Here is a 20,506-nt window from a genome sequence, read left to right on the forward strand (position 1 = left end):
CTCATTGATTTTCCTATGCTTCATACTTGGGGGGCTATATGAGCATATATACGAGATTGAGAGGGGTTAAGTTCATCCATACCTCATATTTTTGCTTCATCATGTTTACTAAGCCATCCTCAATAGTACAGCTTGTATGAAGGTGGCTTAGATAGCCCGCGTGCAATTCGCTCGCACTGAACTCTGCATAGCTTTGCAGATCCAGTTTTGTCTTGCCCTTCTCTAATAAAGGCTTCCTTAGCAGCATGCTTAGCTAGCACATTGGAGATTCCCAATGCCTTATAACTCGCCCTAGTGATAGTAATATCATCAGTGTTCTTCTCAGAAGAAATTTCTTCAACTAGCTTGACAGGATTTGAGGTAGGACTTGGCGGGTCACGATTATCTGTCGGGTTAGCTTCAGTATCCATGGCCTCAGAAGCTGTTGTGTCAGTCTGTGGAGGCATATCATTTTGTTGATTGAGAGGTTCTTCAGGATTCCGGGTTGGGACCTCAGGGGTTTCTAGCACCTCTTTCTCCGGCTCAGAGACTTCGGGGTTCTTGGAAGATTTGCCTACCTTTTGCTTCTTACTATTTTTTGCTTTGGCCAAGGATAAAAGATTTATGAGTATATGACAACAAGTTTTTTTTTCAACAAATGCAAGTACTTACCATGTGTTAACAATGAAGGCAGGAAGCCGAGTTTGCGATGTGCCTCCTAAGGATGGAGATGACTCCTTATAATTTGAGTCGGACAGATTAAGGGGTTGTCTGATAAGGCCTCCTTTGGGTAAACATAGAGTTGGGTTGTGTGGCACCTCAGTATGTCGCTTGCGTGAAGTATTATGAGTTAACCCAGTCACCAGTTCTTCAGTGTCGCTACTCCGCGTTTGGCCCTTGCATCGTATTGAGCCTTTTTCAAAAACAAAGTTTGGTTCTAAGTAAGCATTTGGGTGCGAAAACGGTACTTTTCAGACAACCCGCCAGATTTTCTCTGGAGGCGGTGAGTTTGAGCTGAAAGAGATAGAAATTACCTCTGGATTATCAGCCCAGCTTGATGCACCCTCATACTAAGAGTAAGAAGTGTTAGCTAAGTCATTAAAAAAGCGGCCAAGAGAGTCAAGTTCTACCTCACACTGGTCATCAACATCCGCTGACTCTCCCATAGCAGCCAGCTTAATCACAACAGTTGGTTTGCTCTTCTTGGACTTTGGGCCAGTCCTGGTCTTGGCCACAACAGTCTTTATTTTCCTCTTCCAAAAAGCAGAGTCGGGATATGTAATAAGAAAAGATTGACAAGTAAGACATATAACAGAATCAAGGATATTTAAAACCGGAAATAGAACAGTGCTTACAGCTAGGGCCGGGTTAAGCTTGAAGAGCGGAGGTAGCCCTATCTTGTTACAATTTTCTGGTGACTCCCCAAGTAAGGAGTTCACAGCTCGAAAGACCTCCTCAGTAGTAAAGTTGTCAGAGATGTAGCGTTGAGGGTCATCTGACTCGCAGATGCCTACTACGCAACTTTATTCTTGTAGACACGTGTTGGGCCTCCAAGCGCGGAGTTTTGTAGGACAGTAGCAATTTTCCCTCAAGTGGATGACCTAAGGTTTATCAATCCATGGGAGGCGTAGGATGAATATGGTCTCTCTCAAACAACCCTGCAACCAAATACAAGAAATTTCTTGTGTCCCCAACACACCTAATACAATGGCAAATTATATAGGTGCACTAGTTCGGCGAAGTGATGGTGATAAAAGTGTAATACGGATGGTAGAAATATATTTTTATAATCTGAATAAATAAAAATAGAAAGGTAGCAAATAGGAAATGGGCACAAAAACGGTATTGGAATGCTTGAAAATGAGGCCTAGGGTCCGTACTTTCGCTAGTGCAACCTCTCAACAATGCTAATATAATTGGATCATATAACCACCCCTCAAAGTACGATGAAGAATCACTCCAAAGTTCCTATCTATTGGAGAACATAAGAATAAATTGTTTGTAGGGTACGAAACCACCTCAAAGCTATTCTTTCTATTCGATCTATTCAAGAGTTTGTACTAAAATAACACCAAACCAAATTCATATTCATAATTCTTGATGACCCACAAGTGTAGAGGATCTACCGTAACCTTTTCGATAAGTAAGAGTGCCGAACCCAATAAGGAGCAGAAGGAAATGATAAGCGGTCTTCAGCAAGGTATTCTCTACAAGCACTGAAATTATTGGTAACAGATAGTTTCGTGATAAGGTAAATTGTAACGAGTAACAAGTAATGCAAGTAAATAAGCTGCAACAAGATGTCCCAATACTTTTTGTAGCAAAGGACAATCCTGTACAAACTCTTATATAAAGTAAAGCGCTCCCGAGGACACATGGGAATTATCGTCAAGCTAGTTTTCATCACGTTCATATGATTCGCGTTCGGTACTTTGATAATTTGATATGTGGGTGAACCGGTGCTTGGGTACTGCCCTTACTTGGATAAGCATCTCACTTATGATTAACCCCTATTGCAAGGATCCGCAACTACAACAGAAGTATTAAGGTAAACCTAACCATAGCATGAAACATATGGATCAAAATCAGCCCCTTACGAAGCAACGCATAAACTAGGGTTTAAGCTTCTGTCACTCAGCAACCCATCATCCACTTATTACTTCCCAATGCCTCCCTATAGGCCCAAACAATGTTGAAGTGTCATGTAGTCAATGTTCACATGACACCACTAGAGGGATGACAACATACATCTCATCAAAATATCGAACGAATACCAAATTCACATGACTACTTATAGCAAGACTTCTCCCATGTCCTCAGGAACAAACGTAACTACTCACAAAGCATATTCATGTTCATAATCAGAGGAGTATTAATATGCATAATGGATCTGAACATATGATCTTCCACCAAGTAAACCAACTAGCATCAACTACAAAGAGTAATCAACACTACTAGCAACCCACAGGTACCAATCTGAGGTTTGGATACAAAGATTGGATACAAGAGATGAACTAGGGTTTGAGATGAGATGGTACTGGTGAAGATGTTGATGGAGTTTGACCCCCTCCCGATGAGGGGATCGTTGGTGATGACGATGGTGATGATTTCCCCCTCATGGAGGGAAGTTTCCCCTGGAGAATAGCTCCGCCGGAGCCCTAGATTGGTTCCGCCAAGGTTCCGCCTCGTGGCGGCGGAGTTTCGTCCCGTAAGCTTGCTTATGATTTTTTCCTCATTGAAAGACTCCATATAGCCAAAAATGGGCATCAGAGGGCCACCAGGGGGCCCACGAGGCAGGGGCGCGCCTAGGGGGTAGGTCGCTCCCCCGACCCTCGTGGACGGTGGGTGGCCCCCCTCTAGTACTTCTTTTGCCCAATATTTTTTTTATTCTAGAAATAATTACTGTGGAGTTTCAGGACTTTTGGAGATGTGCAGAATAGGTCTCTAATATTTGCTCCTTTTCCAGCCCAGAATTCCAGCTGCCGTCATTCCCGCTCTTCATGTAAACCTTGTAAAATAAGAGAGAAAAGGCATAAGTATTGTGACATAATGTGTAATAGAAGCCCATAATGCAATGAATATCGATATAAAAGCATGATGCAAAATGGACGTATCAACTCCCCCAAGCCTAGACCTCGCTTGTCCTCAAGCGAAAGCCGCAATCGAAAAATATGTCCACATGTTTAGAGATAGAGGTGTCGATAAAATAAAATACGGACATGAGGGCATCATGATCATTATTAGAAAATCAACACACACACACACACATATATATATTCATATGATCTCTTATGCTAACGTAACAATTCATTCACATACTCAAGTATGAATCAGAAACTTCATTGAAAACTAACAAACTATAATCTCAGTCATTGAAGCAATTGCAATTTATCATAACATAGGAAAGAGTCAATATAAGAGCTTCTCAGCAAGTCCACATACTCAACCATCATTTAGTCTATCACAATTGCTAACACTCATGCGATATTTATGGTTATGAAGTTTTAATCGGACATAGAGAAAGATAGGGGCTTATAGTTTTGCCTCCCAACTTTTTACCTCAAAGGTAATGTCAACAATAATAGTTCATCCAAACCCAGATCCAATTAGCCATATATATCATGATCTTTCCAACACATTGTGCTTGACAAAGGATAAAATGCAAAAAGGAAAGGTGAAGATCACCATGACTCTTGCATGAAGTATAAGGCAAGAATAAAAGATAGGCCCTTCGTAGAGGGAACCAGAGGTTTTCATGCCGAGGTCGACGGCTTCCCAGTACTCAACTCCCTCCATTGCGACCTCCATGTTCATCGCCCATAGTGCATAGTCGTCTTGATCCAAACGGGGGAATCGTGATCCCCCCACCATCGGCATCGGTGCTCCCGCTGCCGCCGTCATGATCTCCTTGCCTGTGTCCGACATGATCCTTCGAGCGCTTTCCGAAGATCACGACCGACAAACCAAGCTCTGAATACCAATTGTGGTGCTTTTGTGGTTGGATGCACACAATCTTAATGCGAAAGAACGTCACTTTATATTGCCACTTGTGATATGGACCTTTATTATGCAGTCTGTCGCTTTTATTTCTTCGACATCACAAGATCGTATAAAGCTTATTTTCTTCACACTAATAAATCATACATATTTAGAGAGCAATTTTTATTGCTTGCAACGATGACAACTTACTTGAAGGATCTTACTCAATCCATAGGTAGATATGGTGGACTCTCATGACAAAACTGGGTTTAAGCCTATTTGGAAGCACAAGTAGTATCTCTACTTAGTGCAAAGAAATTGGCTAGGAAGAGAGGGAAAGGCAAGCTCAACATGTTGGATGATACATGACAATATAATTTATCTTAGATTTAAGAAAACATAACCCATTACGTTGTCTTCCTTGTCCAACGTCAACTCTTTAGCATATCATACTTTAATGAGTGCTCACAATCCTAAAACATGTCCAAGATAGTATATTTATATGTGAAAACTTCTCTTTCTTTATTACTTCCTATTAATTGCAACGATGACCAAAACGATGTTTGTCCACTCTCAACAACTTTTATTCATCATACTCTTTATATGTGAAGTCATTACTCTCCATAAGATCCATATGATCTCTGTATTTATTTTTATTTCTCTTTTTTTATTCTATTCCCTCAAGATCATAGCAAAATAATCAAGCCCTTGACTCAACACTAATCTTTATTATATATAGCTCACGGACTCCATTACATAGAAGGATCATGAAGCAAAACTAAAATCTAGATCATATCAAAAATTTATTCTACTAGATCAAGATATTACCAAAAGGATCAAACTGAGAAAAACATTAAGGATAAAAGTGATGGTGATACGATACCGTGGCACTCCCCCAAGCTTGGCAGTTGCCAAGGGGAGTGCTCATACCCATTGTGCAGTTCTTCTTTGTTGGTGAAGAAGGTGTTGGTGATGATGGGTAGTCGCACATCAAGCGTAGGAGGTCCTCCAGTTTGCGGATAATGCCCTTGAGTGCGATGATATGCTCCTTCAACAAAATATTTTCACTTGTGAGATACTTGTTTTGAATGCGAGCTAACTCAATCATCTTGAAAGCTTCAATCTCCGTTGGGGTAAAGAGATTGTGATGAGGTTGAAGGATTTCTTCGTCTACTACTGCCGGAACATGATCTCCCATGGCCTTCTTGATCCCATCATCCTTGTTGATCTATCCAGGATCTTTTCTCTTCAGTTCTATCTTCATTAGCCAAGCATCTTTGCCCTCATTGTTGGAGGAGGAGGGAGACAACATGATGCCTAGCTTTTACAACCCTGGCAGAAAACAGCTCAAAATAAAAACGGGAGATATTTGCGTGATATGTTTGTCAAAACCTTTGGGAGATTATATAAATATTTTTTATCGACCAAAAGAAGTCTCGTGCAAGAAAATGGAATCCGGAGAGCACACGCGGTGACCTCGAGGCAGGGGGCGCACCCAGGGGGGTAGGGCGCGACCTCCACCCTCATGGAAGCCTCGTGTCCTTTCCGGACTACTTCTTATTTTCCTATTTTATTAAATATTCCAAAATGGAGAAAAATTGCCATTAGAACTGTTTTGGAGTCGGTTTACTTACCGTACCTCATAGCTATTCCTTTTCGAAGTCTGAAACATCTGGAAAGTGTCCCTTACGTATTCCTCCGGGGTTACGGTTTCAATAACATTAGTTTCAACATTTATGGGATTATGAGATATAATGTTTGATTCTTTGACAATTTACCACCCTCGGATTTGTGCCTTCGAAGTTGTTGATTTTGATGGCACCGGAATGATAGACCTCCTCGATGATGTAAGGACCTTCCCATTTAGAGAGGAGTTTGCCTGCAAAAAATCTTAAACGAGATTTGTATAACAATACATAATCACCTACATTAAACTCACGTTTTTGTATCCTTTTATCAAGCCATCTTTTAACTTTTTCTTTAAATAGTTTGGCATTCTCATAAGCCTGGGTTCTCCATTCATCAAGTGAGCAAATGGGAAAAATCCTCTTCTGACCGGCAAGTTTGAAGTCATAGTTGAGCTCTTTGATGGCCCAATATGCCTTATGTTCTAGTTCAAGAGGTAAGTGACATGCTTTACCATAAACCATTTTATACGGAGACATACCCATAGGATTTTTATATGCAGTTCTATAGGCCCATAATGCATCATCAAGTTTCTTGGACCAATTCTTTCTAGATCTATTAACAGTCTTTTGCAAAATTAATTTAGGCTCTCTATTACTCAATTCTACTTGACCACTAGATTGTGGATGATAAGGGGATGCAATTCTATGATTAACATCATACTTAGCAAGCATTTTACGAAAAACACCATGAATAAAATGTGAACCACCATCAGTCATTAAGTATCTAGGGGCTCCAAACCTCAGAAAAATAACTTCTTTAAGCATCTTAATAGAGGTGTTATGATCAGCACTACTAGTTGGACTAGCTTCTACCCACTTAGTATCGTAATCAACAGCAACTACAATATGTGTATACCCATCAAAGGAAGGAAACGGTCCCTTATAATCAAAGCCCCAAACATCAAATGGTTCAATAACAAGTGAATAATTCATAGGCATTTCTTGACGTCTACTAATATTACCAATTCTTTGACATTCATCACAAGACAAGACAAACTTACGAGCATCTTTGAAGAGAGTAGGACAATAAAAACTGGATTGCAATACCTTATGTGCAGTTCTATCTCCAGCATGGTGTCCTCCATAAGCCTCAGAGTGAAACTTGCATAGGATCTGTTCCTGTTCATGCTTAGGTACACAACGTCTAATAACACCATCTACTCCTTCTTTATAAAGATGGGGGTCATCCCAGAAGTAATGTCTTAAATCATAGAAGAACTTTTTCTTTTGCTGGTATGTGAAACTAGGTGGTATAAACTTAGCAACAATATAATTAGCATAATCAGCATACCATGGAGCAGTACAAGAAGCATTTATGACAGCTAATTGTTCATCAGGAAAGCTATCATCAATAGGTAGTGGGTCATCAAGAACATTCTCTAACCTAGACAAGTTGTATGCAACGGGGTTCTCAGCTCCCTTTCTATCAATAATATGCAAATCAAATTCTTGAAGCAAGAGAACACATCTAATAAGTCTAGGTTTAGCATCTTTCTTTTCCATAAGATATTTAATAGCAGCATGATCAGTGTGAACAATTACTTTAGAATCAACAATATAAGGTCTAAACTTATCACAAGCAAATACAACTGCTAAAAATTCTTTTCAGTAGTAACGTAATTTCTTTGAGCACTGTCTAGAGTTTTACTAGCATATTGAATAACATTTAATTCCTTATCAACTCTTTGTCCTAGAACAGCCCCTACAGCATAGTCACTAGCATCACACATAATTTCAAATGGTAAATTCCAATCGGGAGGCTGAACAATAGGTGCAGAAATCAAAGCTTTCTTAAGTATTTCAAATGCTTCTACACAATCATCATCAAAGACAAAAGGGACATCTTTTTGTAAGAGATTAGTCAAAGGCCGAGAAATTTTAGAAAATTCCTTAATGAACCTCCTATAAAAACCGGCATGACCAAGGAAACTTCTTATACCTTTAATGTCCTTGGAACACGACATCTTTTCAATAGCATCAACTTTAGCTTTATCAACTTCAATACCTCTTTGAGAAATTTTATGCCCCAAGACAATACCTTCATTAACCATAAAGTGGCATTTCTCCCAATTCAAGACAAGATGAGTTTCTTCACATCTCTTCAAAAGAAGTTCCGTAAACGGATAAATCATCCATGAAAACCTCAACAGTCTTTTCACAAAAAATAGAGAATATAGCAGTCATATATCTTTGAAAAGTAGCAGGTGCATTGCATAAACCAAAAGGCATGTGTCTATAAGCAAAGGTACCGAAAGGGCAAGTAAAAGTTGTCTTTTCTTGATCCTCTTTTGACACAGGTATTTGAGAGAAACGAGAATAACCATCTTGAAAGCAAAAATGTGTATGTTTGGATAATCTTTCTATCATTTGATCAATAAAAGGTAAAGGGTAATGATCCTTTTTAGTAGCTTTATTTAATTTGTGGAAATCAATTACCATTCTATAACATGTAATAATTCTTTGTGGGATCAATTCATCTTTATCATTAGGAACAACATTAATACCTCCCTTCTTAGGGACACAATGGACAGGACTTACCCACTGACTATCAGCAACGGGATAAATTATACCTGCCTCCAGAAGCTTTAGTATTTCTTTTCTTACCACCTCTTTCATCTTAGGATTTAACCGTCCTTGGTGATCAACAACTGGTTTAGCATCCTTCTCCAATTTTATTTTGTGCTAGCATAGAATGGGAAAATGCCCTAAAGATCATCAAGAGTATATCCAATAGCAGCACGGTGCTTCTTCTGAGTTTTCAATAATTTCTTTTCTTCATGCTCTGAAAGGTTAGCACTAATAATAATAGGGTATATCTCTTTCTCATCAAGATAAGCATATTTAAGAGTATCAGGTAAAGGTTTAAGCTGAAACACGGGATCACCCTTAGGTGGATGAGGATCCCAAGATTTCAACAGGCAAGTTATGCTTCAAAATAGGTCCCTATTTAAAGAATACTTCATCTATTTCCCTTCTTTCATTCATAAACGTATCATTTTCATGGTCTAGCAAATATTGTTCTAAAGGATCACTAGGAGGCACTTCAATAGAAGTAAGACCAATAATTTCATCTTTACTAGGCAATTCTTTATCATGGGGTTGTCTACGAAATTTAGCAAAATTAAATTCATGAGACATATCCCCTAAACCAACAGAAACAATATCTTTATTGCAGTCTATCTTAGCATTAACAGTATTCAAGAAGGGTCTACCAAATATAATGGCACAAAAGTCATCTTGTGGGGAACCAAGAACAAGAAAATCAGCAGGATATTTAACTTTCCCACACAAGACTTCAACATCTCTAACAATCCCAACCGGTGAAATAGTGTCTCTATTGGCAAGCTTAATTGTAACATCAATTTCTTCTATCTCAGCAGGTGCAATATCATGCATAATTTCTTTGTATAAGGAATGAGGTATTGCACTTGCACTAGCACCCATATCACATAAGCCATGATAGCAATGATCTCTTGTTTTAACAGAAATAACAGGCATGCCTACAACAAGTCTATGTTTATTTTTAGTATCAGGTCTAGCAATTCTAGCAGATTCATTGCAGAAGTAAACAACATGCCCATAAATATTATCATCCAAGAGATCTTTAACCATAGCTACATTAGGTTCAACTTTAATTTTCTCAGAGGGAGTAGGTGTTCTAGTGTTACTCTTACAAACCAAAGTTGAGGCTTTAGCATGATCCTTTATTCTAACAGGGAAAGGTGGTTTCTCAATATAAGCAGTAGGGACAACAGGATCATTATAAGTGATAGTCTTTTCTTGAACTTTAATAGGTGCAACTACTTTTAATTCAATGGGAGGATTATATTTAAACCACTTCTCCTTAGGGAGATCAACATGAGTAGCGAAGGATTCATAGAAAGAAGCTACTATCTCAGAGTCAAGTCCATATTTAGTGCTAAATTCACGGAAAGCATCGGTATCCATAAAAGATTTAACACAATCAAACTTAGGTGTTATACCTGACTCCTTACCTTCGTCGAGATCCCAATCTTCAGAGTTGCGTTTAGTTCTTTCCAATAAATCCCATTTGAATTCAATAGTCTTCATCATAAAAGATCCAGTACAAGAAGTATCGAGCATGGAACGATTACTGAGAGAAAGCGGAGCATAGAAATTTTGAATAATCATTTCCTTTGAGAGATCATGATTGGGGCATGAATATAACATTGACTTAAGCCTCCCCCAAGCTTGAGCGATGCTTAATCCTTCACGAGGCCAAAAAATATATATATAATTATGATCATTATGAACAAGATGCATAGGACAAAACTTATGATGAAATTCCAATTTCAATCGTTGGTAATTCCATGATCCAATATCATCACATAGCCTAAGCCATGTCAATGCATATCCCTTCAAATATAAAGGGAAGACCTTCTTCTTGATAACATCCTCGGGCATACTTTCAAGCTTAAATAATCCACAAACTTCATCCACATAGATTAGGTGCAAATCGGGATGTAATGTTCCGTCACCTATGAAAGGATTAGCTAGCAGTTTCTCGATCATACCCGAAGGAATTTCAAAGTAAACATTTTCAGTAGGTTGAGGAGCAACTGTTTGCTCTACTGGTCGGGGTGAAGATACCCCGAGCAAGCCCCTCAAAGGATTATGTTCCATAGTAACAAGTGACAGTAATTTCAGCACACTATATAAATTTTTCCTTACCAAAATCCACCTACCAAAGGCGCTTCTCTCCCCGGCAACGGCTCCAGAAAAGAGTCTTGATGACCCACAAGTGTAGGGGGTCTGTCGTATCCTTTTCGATAATTAAGAGTGTCGAACCCAACAAGGAGCAGAAGGAAATGATAAGAGGTTTTCAGCAAGGTATTCTCTGCAAGCACTGAAATTATCGGTAACAGATAGTTGTGTGATAAGTTAATTTGTAACGAGTAACAAGTAATGCAAGTAAATAAGGTGCAGCAAGATGGCCCAATCCTTTTTGTGGCAAAGGACAAGCCTAGATAAACTCTTATATAAAGTAAAGCGCTCCCGAAGACACATGGGAATTATCGTCAAGCTAGTTTTCATCACATTCATATGATTCGCGTTCGTTACTTTGATAATTTGATATGTGGGTGGACCGGTGCTTGGGTACTGTGCCTAATTGGACAAGCATCCCACTTATGATTAACCCCTATTGCAAGGATCCGCAACTACAACAGAAGTATTAAGTTAAACCTAACCATAGCATGAAACATATGGATCCAAATCAGCCCCTTACAAAGCAACACATAAACTAGGGTTTGAGCTTCTGTCACTCTAGCAACCCATCATCTACTTATTACTTCCCAATGCCTCCCTCTAGGCCCAAACAATGGGGAAGTGTCATGTAGTCGACGTTCACATGACACCACTAGAGGGATGACAACATACATCTCATCAAAATATTGAACGAATACCAAATTCACATGACTACTTATAGCAAGACTTCTCCCATGTCCCCAGGAAAAAACTTAACTACTCACAAAGCATATTCATGTTCATAACCAAAGGGGTATTAATACGCATAATGGATCTGAACATATGATCTTCCACCAAGTAAACCAACTAGCATCAACTGCATGGAGTAATCAACACTACTATCAACCCGCAGGTACCAATCTGAGGTTTGTACAAAGATTGGATACAAGAGATGAACTAGGATTTGAGATTAGATGGTGCTGGTGAAGATGTTGATGGAGATTGACCACCTCCCTATGAGAGGATCGTTGGTGATGACGATGGTGATGATTTCCCTCTCTAGGAGGGAAGTTTCCCTGGCAGAACAGTTCCGCCGGAGCCCTATATTGGTTTCGCCTCGTGGCACGGAGTTTCGTCCCGTAAGCTTGCTTATGATTTTTTTCCTCCACGAAAGACTCCATATAGCCAAAGATGGGCATCAGAGGGCCACCAGGGGGGACATGAGGCAGGGGGCACGCCCAGGGGGGTAGGGCGCGCCCCCACCCTCGTGGACGGTGGGTGGCCCCCCTCTTGTACTTCTTTCGCCCAATATTTATATATTCTAAAAATAATTCTCGTGGACTTTCAGGACTTTTGGAGATGTGCAGAATAGGTCTCTAATATTTGCTCCTTTTCCAGCCCGGAATTCCAGCTGCCGGCATTCCCCCTCTTCATGTAAACCTTGTAAAATAAGATAGAAAAGGCATAAGTATTGTGACATAATGTGTAATAGCAGCCCATAATGCAATACATATTGATATAAAAGCATGATGCAAAATGGACGTATCAATACTCAATCCAACACAAAGAACTTCAAAGATTGCCCCAAGATTTCTACCAGAAAAACAAAGACAAGAACGTGCATCAACCCCTAAGCATAGATTAACCCAATGTCACCTCGGGAATCCGTGAGTTGAGTGCCAAAACATATATTAATTGAATCAATACGACACCCCATTGTCACCATGAGTATTCATATGCAACACATATATCAAGTGCTCTCAAATCCATAAAAGTATTCAATCCGGTAACAACGAAATCTCAAAGGGAAAAATTCAATTCATCACAACAAGATAGAGAGGGAAAACACCATATGATCCGACTATATTAACAAAGCCCGCAATACATCAAGATCGTGACATCTCAAGAACACGGGAGAGAGATTAAACACATAGCTACTGGTACAAAACCTCAGCCCCGAGGGTGGACTACTCCCTCCTCATCGTGGTGGCCGTTGGGATGATGAAGATGGCCACTGGAGATGATTCCCCCTCCGGCAAGGTGCCGGAAAGGGTCTAGATTGGCTTTTGGTGGCTACAGAGCCTTGCGGCGGTGGAACTTCTGATCTAGGTTTACCCCGAGGGTTTCTGGAATTTTTGGGAATTTATAGGGTAAAGAGGGGATACGGGAAGCCACCGAGGTGGGCACAACCCACCTGGGCGCGTCTGGGCCCCTAGGCGCGCCATGGTGGGTTGTGCCCCCTCGGGGCACCCCCCAGGTGCTGCTCTAGCCCATCTTGGGTTCTGGTCCATAAAAAATCTCCAAAAAGTTTCGTGGTGTTTGGACTCCATTTCATATTGATTTCGTGCGATGTAAAAAACAAGCAAAAAATAGCAACTGGCACTGGGTCAATTGGTTAGTCCCAAAAAATGATATAAAGTTGCTATAAAATGATTTTAAAATATCCTAGAATGATAATATATCAGCATGAATAATTCATATATTATAGATACATTGGAGACGTATCAGCATCCCCAAGCTTAATTCCTACTCGTCCTGGAGTAGGTAAATGATAAAAGAAATAATTTTTGAAGTGTGAATGCTAGCAAAGTGCAAAAGTTTGGTCAATAAAAATTTCAATCACTTTTCCTAGCATCATAACAACAATTCTTTCTTATACAACTTCTTATGTTAAAGTAGCAACCAATTCAGATGTTAAGGTTCAAACAATGAACTCTCTTGAAACCCAACAACCTATTTTCTTAGTCAGGAAGCAATTGCAATTCAGCTTATTGAACGGAGTTTAAGTAAGAGCTCCACATACTCAACCATCATATAGTCTTTTATGATTGCTAACATTCACCGTGTACACATGAGCAAATGTTTCAACCGGACACATAGAAAGATAGGGGCTTATTGTTTTGCCTCCCAACATATTCACCTCAAGGGTGATGTCAACAATAATAACTCATGCTACACATATCCAACTGGATATATGTGCCTAGATCTTTCCTCACCACATGATGCTTGCCAAAAGAGAAAAAATAAAAAGGAATAGAGAGAAAAAAATTTGACTCTTGCCTAAAAATAAATACATAAAAGTAAAAGATAGGCCCTTCGCAGAGGGAAGCAGAGGTTGCCATGCGCTTATTTGTTTGTATGCTCAACCCCTTAGTGCGAAAGAACGTCACGTTATATTGCCCCTTATGATAGCAACCTTTATTATGCAGTCTATAGCTTTTATTCTTTGCCATCACAAGTTCGTACAACGTTCAATTTTCTCTTACACTAAATGATCTAACATTTTTATAAGAAATTTTATCATAGACTCATGAATAAGTAACAATTCATCACAACATCGAAGTATAAAGCATAAACTCTATTGGAAACCAACAAACTATGTTCTCAGTCAACTTTGCAACTACAAGCCATCATCTTTTCAGGAAGGGTCACGTATTGGAGCCTTTAGGCAAGTCCACATACTCAACCATCTTATAGTCTTCTATGATTGCTAACACTCACCGCATACACATGAGCAAAACGTTTCAACCAGACACATAGAAAGATAGGGGCTTATAATTTCGCCTCCCAACGTATTCACCTCAAGGGTGATGTCAACAATAATAACTCATGCTACCCATATTCAACTGGACATATGTGCCTAGATCATTCTGCACCACATGATGCTTGCCAAAAGAGAAATAATAAAACGGAATAGAGAGAGAAACTTTGACTCTTGCATGAAAGTAAATACATAAAAGTAAAAGAAAGGCCCTTCGTAGAGGGAAGTAGAGGTTTCCATGCGCTTATTTGTTTGTATGCTCAACCACTTAGTGCAAAAGAACGTCACGTTATATTGTCCCTTATGATAGCAACCTTTATTATGCAGTCTGTCACTTTTATTCTTTGCCATCACAAGTTCGTACAATGCTCAATTTTCACTTACACTAAATGATCTAACATTTTTAGAAGCAATTTTTATTACCTTATTGCACCGATGACAACTTACTTGAAGGATCTTATTCAATCCTTAGGTAGGTATGGTGGACTCTTGAAAATAAGATTTGGGTTTAAGGTTTTTTTGGATGCAAAAGTAGTATCTCTACTTGGTGCAGAATTTTTGGCTAGCAGAGATGGGGGGCAAGCACCACATGTTGAAGGATATATGAAAATATAACTTCTATGTGAATATGAACAAACATAATCCATTACATTGTCTTCCATGTCCAACATCAACAATTTTCGCATATAATATTTTGATGGGGGCTCACAATCACAAAAGATTTCCAAGATAGTGTTTTTGCACGTGAAAGTTCTCTTCCTTATACTAATTATTCGTGAATTGCTTGTATGACCAATATTGTGATTGTCAAGCCTCAAAATATTTCACTTTCTAAACCCAATGTGAAGCTACCACTAGGCATGATATGATTTCAACTTCATGATATTCAATTCATTCAACAATTTACTCATAGGATATAAGTGAAGCACAAGAGTAAATGACAAGCTACTCCAAAAAGATATAAGTGAAGATCATGAGCATAATTTTCTTTCTCTCAAATTAATTTAAGTGAAGGAAGAGAGAATTTCTTCAAAAATGCTAAAGCACACCGTGCTCAAAAAGATATAAGTGAAGCACTAGAGCAATTCCATAGTAAAGAGCTTCATTGAAAGGATGTGAATGCCGCTTACCTAGCCTCCCTAGCAACTATTTGAGGACTCTATTTTATTTAAAAACTTTCAGATCTAAGTATTTTATTAAAACACCAAGCAAAACAAAAATAAAATGACATTCTAAGAATATCACAACTCATGTGAAGAAGCAAAAACTTAGGCTCAAACGATACTAATCGGTAATTGTTGAAGAGGAAAGGTGGGATGTGTCGTGGAGTTAACACGGCAGATGTCCTAGGGCAAGGACTTAGTCGTAGGGCCATCGCACTAGGAAGCTTGAAAGGGTTAATCGGGATAAAGGACACGAGAGAGTTTTATAATAGTTCGGCCCCTTACGATGAAGGTAAAAGCCTAGGTCTAGTTGGGATTGGTATTGCTAAGGTTTCAACTTCCAAGAGGCTCAACTCGCCGGCTTGGTTATCGACTTGGTTGTTTTTTGCCCTAAACCGCCACCGAGTCATCCCCTTATATACACGGGTTGACGCCAGTTGGCCTACAGAATCTCGGCCGGCTCGGTGACTTTCTTTACATGTCTTTCTGTACAAGTATTTCCTTACATGTGGTGGTTTACTTACAATATCGGGCCTCAAGCCGGCCCCAGGCCTTTGGGCCTTCTATAAGACTTAATAAACTAGAAACTTGGATGTTTACTAAGGTGCTTGCGTAACCCGCCATTGAAGTTGATCCGGCCCCTCCTGGGCGAGTCTCCACTAATAGTAATATCCCCAACATTAGGCCCCAGGTTGACTTTGAACTTTGTTCTTTGTCAATCTTCAATACTTAGTCAGAATCCATCCTCTGTCTGAAAACTTCTGTAATCCGCCGTGACGTCATCTTTTGAAAACACAAAAAACCTTCATGATGTCATCTTACAACGGATCTTTCATTTTTAATGCCTTCCGAGAATCGAGGCGTCTATTCAGTTGGATAATTATTATTGGGTCTCCTTGATTTTCGCGCCCACCTGTTTGCATCTTCCCTAATAAATAGACACGCGGCCAGTCCTTCCCATTCTCCTTTCTTCCTTATCTCCTTCCTCTCGCAACCTCCGTCGCTGCCCGAGCTCCGCCGCCGCTGCAACTCTCATCGTTGTCGTCAAGCTCGGCCGCTGCATTATCCTGAGTCCAACCAGAGGACGCGGCGACTCTTCGCGGCAGGCCTGCATCTTGTAAGTTTTCTTCTCTCACACACCTAGATCTATTATAGGTTTGCAAGTTCTTCAGTGTTCTTCACTTGTTCGCCATGGATCATCTTGTAGATCTTTCTCCGCAACTTCTTTTGATCCAAAGAAGAGATATAACTCACGCGGTAGTTGTTTGGCATTCATTTTTGATATCAGTAGATCCCTTTTGTCTATATAGATGCTTCTTTACAGTCGACGAACTCATCTGTACTTGGTTTTTATGTCTAGAATATTTGCCTTTTTGAAACAGCCTTTTGATCCAGAATGATAATGATAGCTTGGTGAAACTTGTTTATGCCAACACTTAGCTGAATCTGATCAAGAGAAGAAATTTGTAGTCATGGCGGCTTACCATTCCGGCTTTCTTTTCCTTATATGTCATTAGCCCTTAGTTAAGCCGCCGTTAATTGTTTTACAATTTCAATCTTTAACTGTTAATTGACCCGACACTTTATTTTTCCTTTTCTAGTCCCTTGTTCATCATGTCGTCAAAGACACCCACCATCTGCAATTGGGTTCCCTCAACCATCACTGAGGAGCGTCTGAAAGAGTTCTTCCTCATTGGGTTTCTGTCTTCAAAGAATGTCATGTCTTATCGTGCTCCTGACCCAGAGGAAGAACATCCCAATCCAAAAGACAAAGAAGTGATTATCTTCACTGACCACATGAACCGTGGCTTTTCACCGCCCGATTCAAAATTCTTCAGAGAGGTCCTTCATTTTCTCAAACTCCATCCTCAGGACCTTGGACCCAATTCTATTTCCAACATTTGTAACTTCCAAGTGCTCTGTGAAGCATATCTTCAGCAGGAGCCCACCGTAGAACTATTTAGAGAGTACTTTTATCTGAATCGTCAGAATGAATGCACCAATGGTTCTAGCTTAGAACTTGGAGGCATCTCGATTTAGCACCGTCAGGGTGCTGTTTTCCCTCTCATCGTCTTACCGAGCCACCCAAAGGACTGGAACCAAACTTGGTTTTATTGCCAGGATACTTCTCCAGCAAACGAGAAGCCTCTGCCGGGTTACCGCCCTAGTCGTCTTAACTCCAAGTTCACCCTTCCGGATAAGCTTACTGTCGCTGAATGTAGGAAGCTTCTTCCCTCCATTAGAAGAATCAATGGCTTGTTGGGTAATGATTTAACCAGAGTAGATCTGACCTGTTGCTGGATCTCCTGGCGGGTTATTCCATTAAGTCATCGATCTCAACTGATGTATGAATATGACGGAAGCCCGGACAACCCTCTTCGTCACAGCCCAGTTGAACTCACCGAAGAAGACATTATTTCGATGTGAACCCTTTTGGTAAATGGGAAGTACAAAGATTGCAGTATTGTTGGGTTGAGTCCCTTTTGCAAGATTAATCCGGCGCCAGAAGTAAGTACATTCTGATCTCTTTTTTCTTCGTGTTTTGCCCAGCTATTAGTACTTAATACTGATCTTTCTTCTTGTCTTTATAGGCCAATTCTAACTTCTGGAAAGTGAAATATGACCACGAAGCTGCCAAGAAGGCGAAAGCCGCCGCTATGAACACCAAGAAGACGACCCGGAAATCAAAGAAGAAGAAGAGAACTACTTCTGAGGATTTAATGAAGCTTGATGACTCGTTTGACTCGGAGGTAGCCCTTGATTCCCTTGGTCAAATTTTTAACAATCTTATTGATACTGATCCTGACCAGGATGACACTGGGGCTAGTCAAGCTGGGGAAGCAGAGGTAACTATCATTTCCTCCGACTCAGAGCCCTTACCAAGACACAAAGTTCGACGAGTGATCCGTAAAGTAAGGTTTTCTAACCCCTTAGCTCACTTGGATCCCAACTTTCATTTGAAAAAGCAGCAGCATGAAAGTCGTCGTGAAGTTGAGATTGAAGATGAGCCGACTGTCGTCCCTGAACAGACCCCTTGGAAACGTCCGAACGAGGTTTACTTATTACTGTCCTTACCTTCGTTTTAATGAATCCTGCTCCTTGTATTTCATTTAACTCCTTTCATTTACCTTTTCAGGAGGTGTCTCGCTCATCGGGCGACTCATCACAAACACAATTTCTGTCTTTCAAGACTGCTCCTGGGTAATTAAAAATCCTTTTTTCTTTCGAGTTTGATCAATTGTTATCTTAATGCTGACTATCCTGCAATATTTCTCTTTAGCGGTCAAGCTAAGTCAAAGAAAGAGAAGGCAGCAAAAACAGTGGAAGACCTGCCAGTACTGGCATCTGAGCCGGCTAGGCCACCTTCTCCATTAACTGTCGCCCCAGAAGACCCGCCTATTGTTCATGAAGCAAACCCTCCAGAGCCATCCCTTGTCAAGAACACTAGTAACCCTTATGCAGCTGGTCCATCAAGCTCAACCGGCCCACCGTCTCCCCGTGTTCAAGATGTTCAAATTACTGGGAGCCGCTATGTTGATCTGGGGAACCCGACGGTACTGGCACGGTGCACAGCTAAGCAAGAAGCTTTGGAGAGGCGGAAGGTTCGTCTTGATGTTGCCAACTATGACCGTCTTAATGCCAGTGATATTTTATCCGGCTATCTCAGTCATGTACACTCCAGTCGTGATTCTGAGATTGAGATGGTCAAGCAGCTTCAATTGAAGTATGAGGTATGTAGTTTCCGGTTTACCAATATTCCTTCAGCCCCCAAGTCTGTAGATTATGAGAGAAACATAATAACCTGTAGACTTAAAATATAGATCGATACCTTTACTTCTGAATCTTTTCCTGATATTGGTAGAACAAGACTTCACCCATAGTCCCCAAGGACTGGTTTATTTAATCATTAATGAATCGGTACTTCAGAATTTAACACTATCTGTAAAATATTTAACATTCCGGTTTATCTTTGATAACCTTGCTGAACTGTGTACATTAGCCCCCACGTGCCAAGTGCTCTTACTTTGTAAAGGACTTGGGACTTCTAATATGCTGGTAGAGTCACAAAAATTTGATTTGTCATACATTAGCCCCCAAGTGCCAAGTGTTTTATTCGTAAAGCACTTGGGACTTTGAATTTTGAATATGTATACTGGAATTTAAAACCAAATCTTGACTTATCTGAATGTTTCACAGAATGCATTATCTGAATTAAACTCCCAATTGACTGACGCAAAGACCCGACTAGCAAGCCAGCAATCAGAAATTAAATCTTCCACCTCCAAGTTGCTAATGAGCCTTTCTGAGATGGAGACTTTGAAGACCAGCTTTGCTGCCAAAGAGAAAACTTAGGAGAATGAGAAAACACTCCTGACCCGCCGAGCTGAGACAGCCGAAACAACTCTGAAAGAAATTTCAACAGAGCTGAACAATTTGAAGGGCCGAGTACTCAGATGGTTGCTGCAATTTTTGGTAAGCCGCCTGAATTGATCCTGAATATAAATTTTGTCAAACCGGAATATGATCCACCAACTGACTCTGTTAAAAATATATACAGGTCCGCGAAGCAAAAACCTGAGCCAAGACCCGTTGATTAAACTGAAGGCAGTATACACCTTGGTTCAACAATTGTACATTGGTACACAACGGGCTCTGGCCTCTATCTCTCCAGTAAATCAAGGATCCAACCAGCTCAACGATGTCTTGAAGAAGCTATCCATCCTTCCTGCTAGATTCCAAGAGGTAAAACGCTCATGTGCCCGAGCCGGTGCACTGACTGCCCTAAGCCGCTCCAAAGCTTGGGTGCCAGACCTAGACCCGGCGGACGTAGCAAGGGGCTATCCTACCGTGAAGGAGGACATGTCTCCTTTTGATCAAGATGACTTTATAGCCCGCGTTCGTGAAGTCCGGCCTCAGGTGACTAGCCTTGGAGATGATACCAACATGGA

Source organism: Triticum aestivum, chromosome 1A, assembly GCF_018294505.1.
Source record: "Triticum aestivum cultivar Chinese Spring chromosome 1A, IWGSC CS RefSeq v2.1, whole genome shotgun sequence".
NCBI lineage: Eukaryota > Viridiplantae > Streptophyta > Magnoliopsida > Poales > Poaceae > Triticum > Triticum aestivum.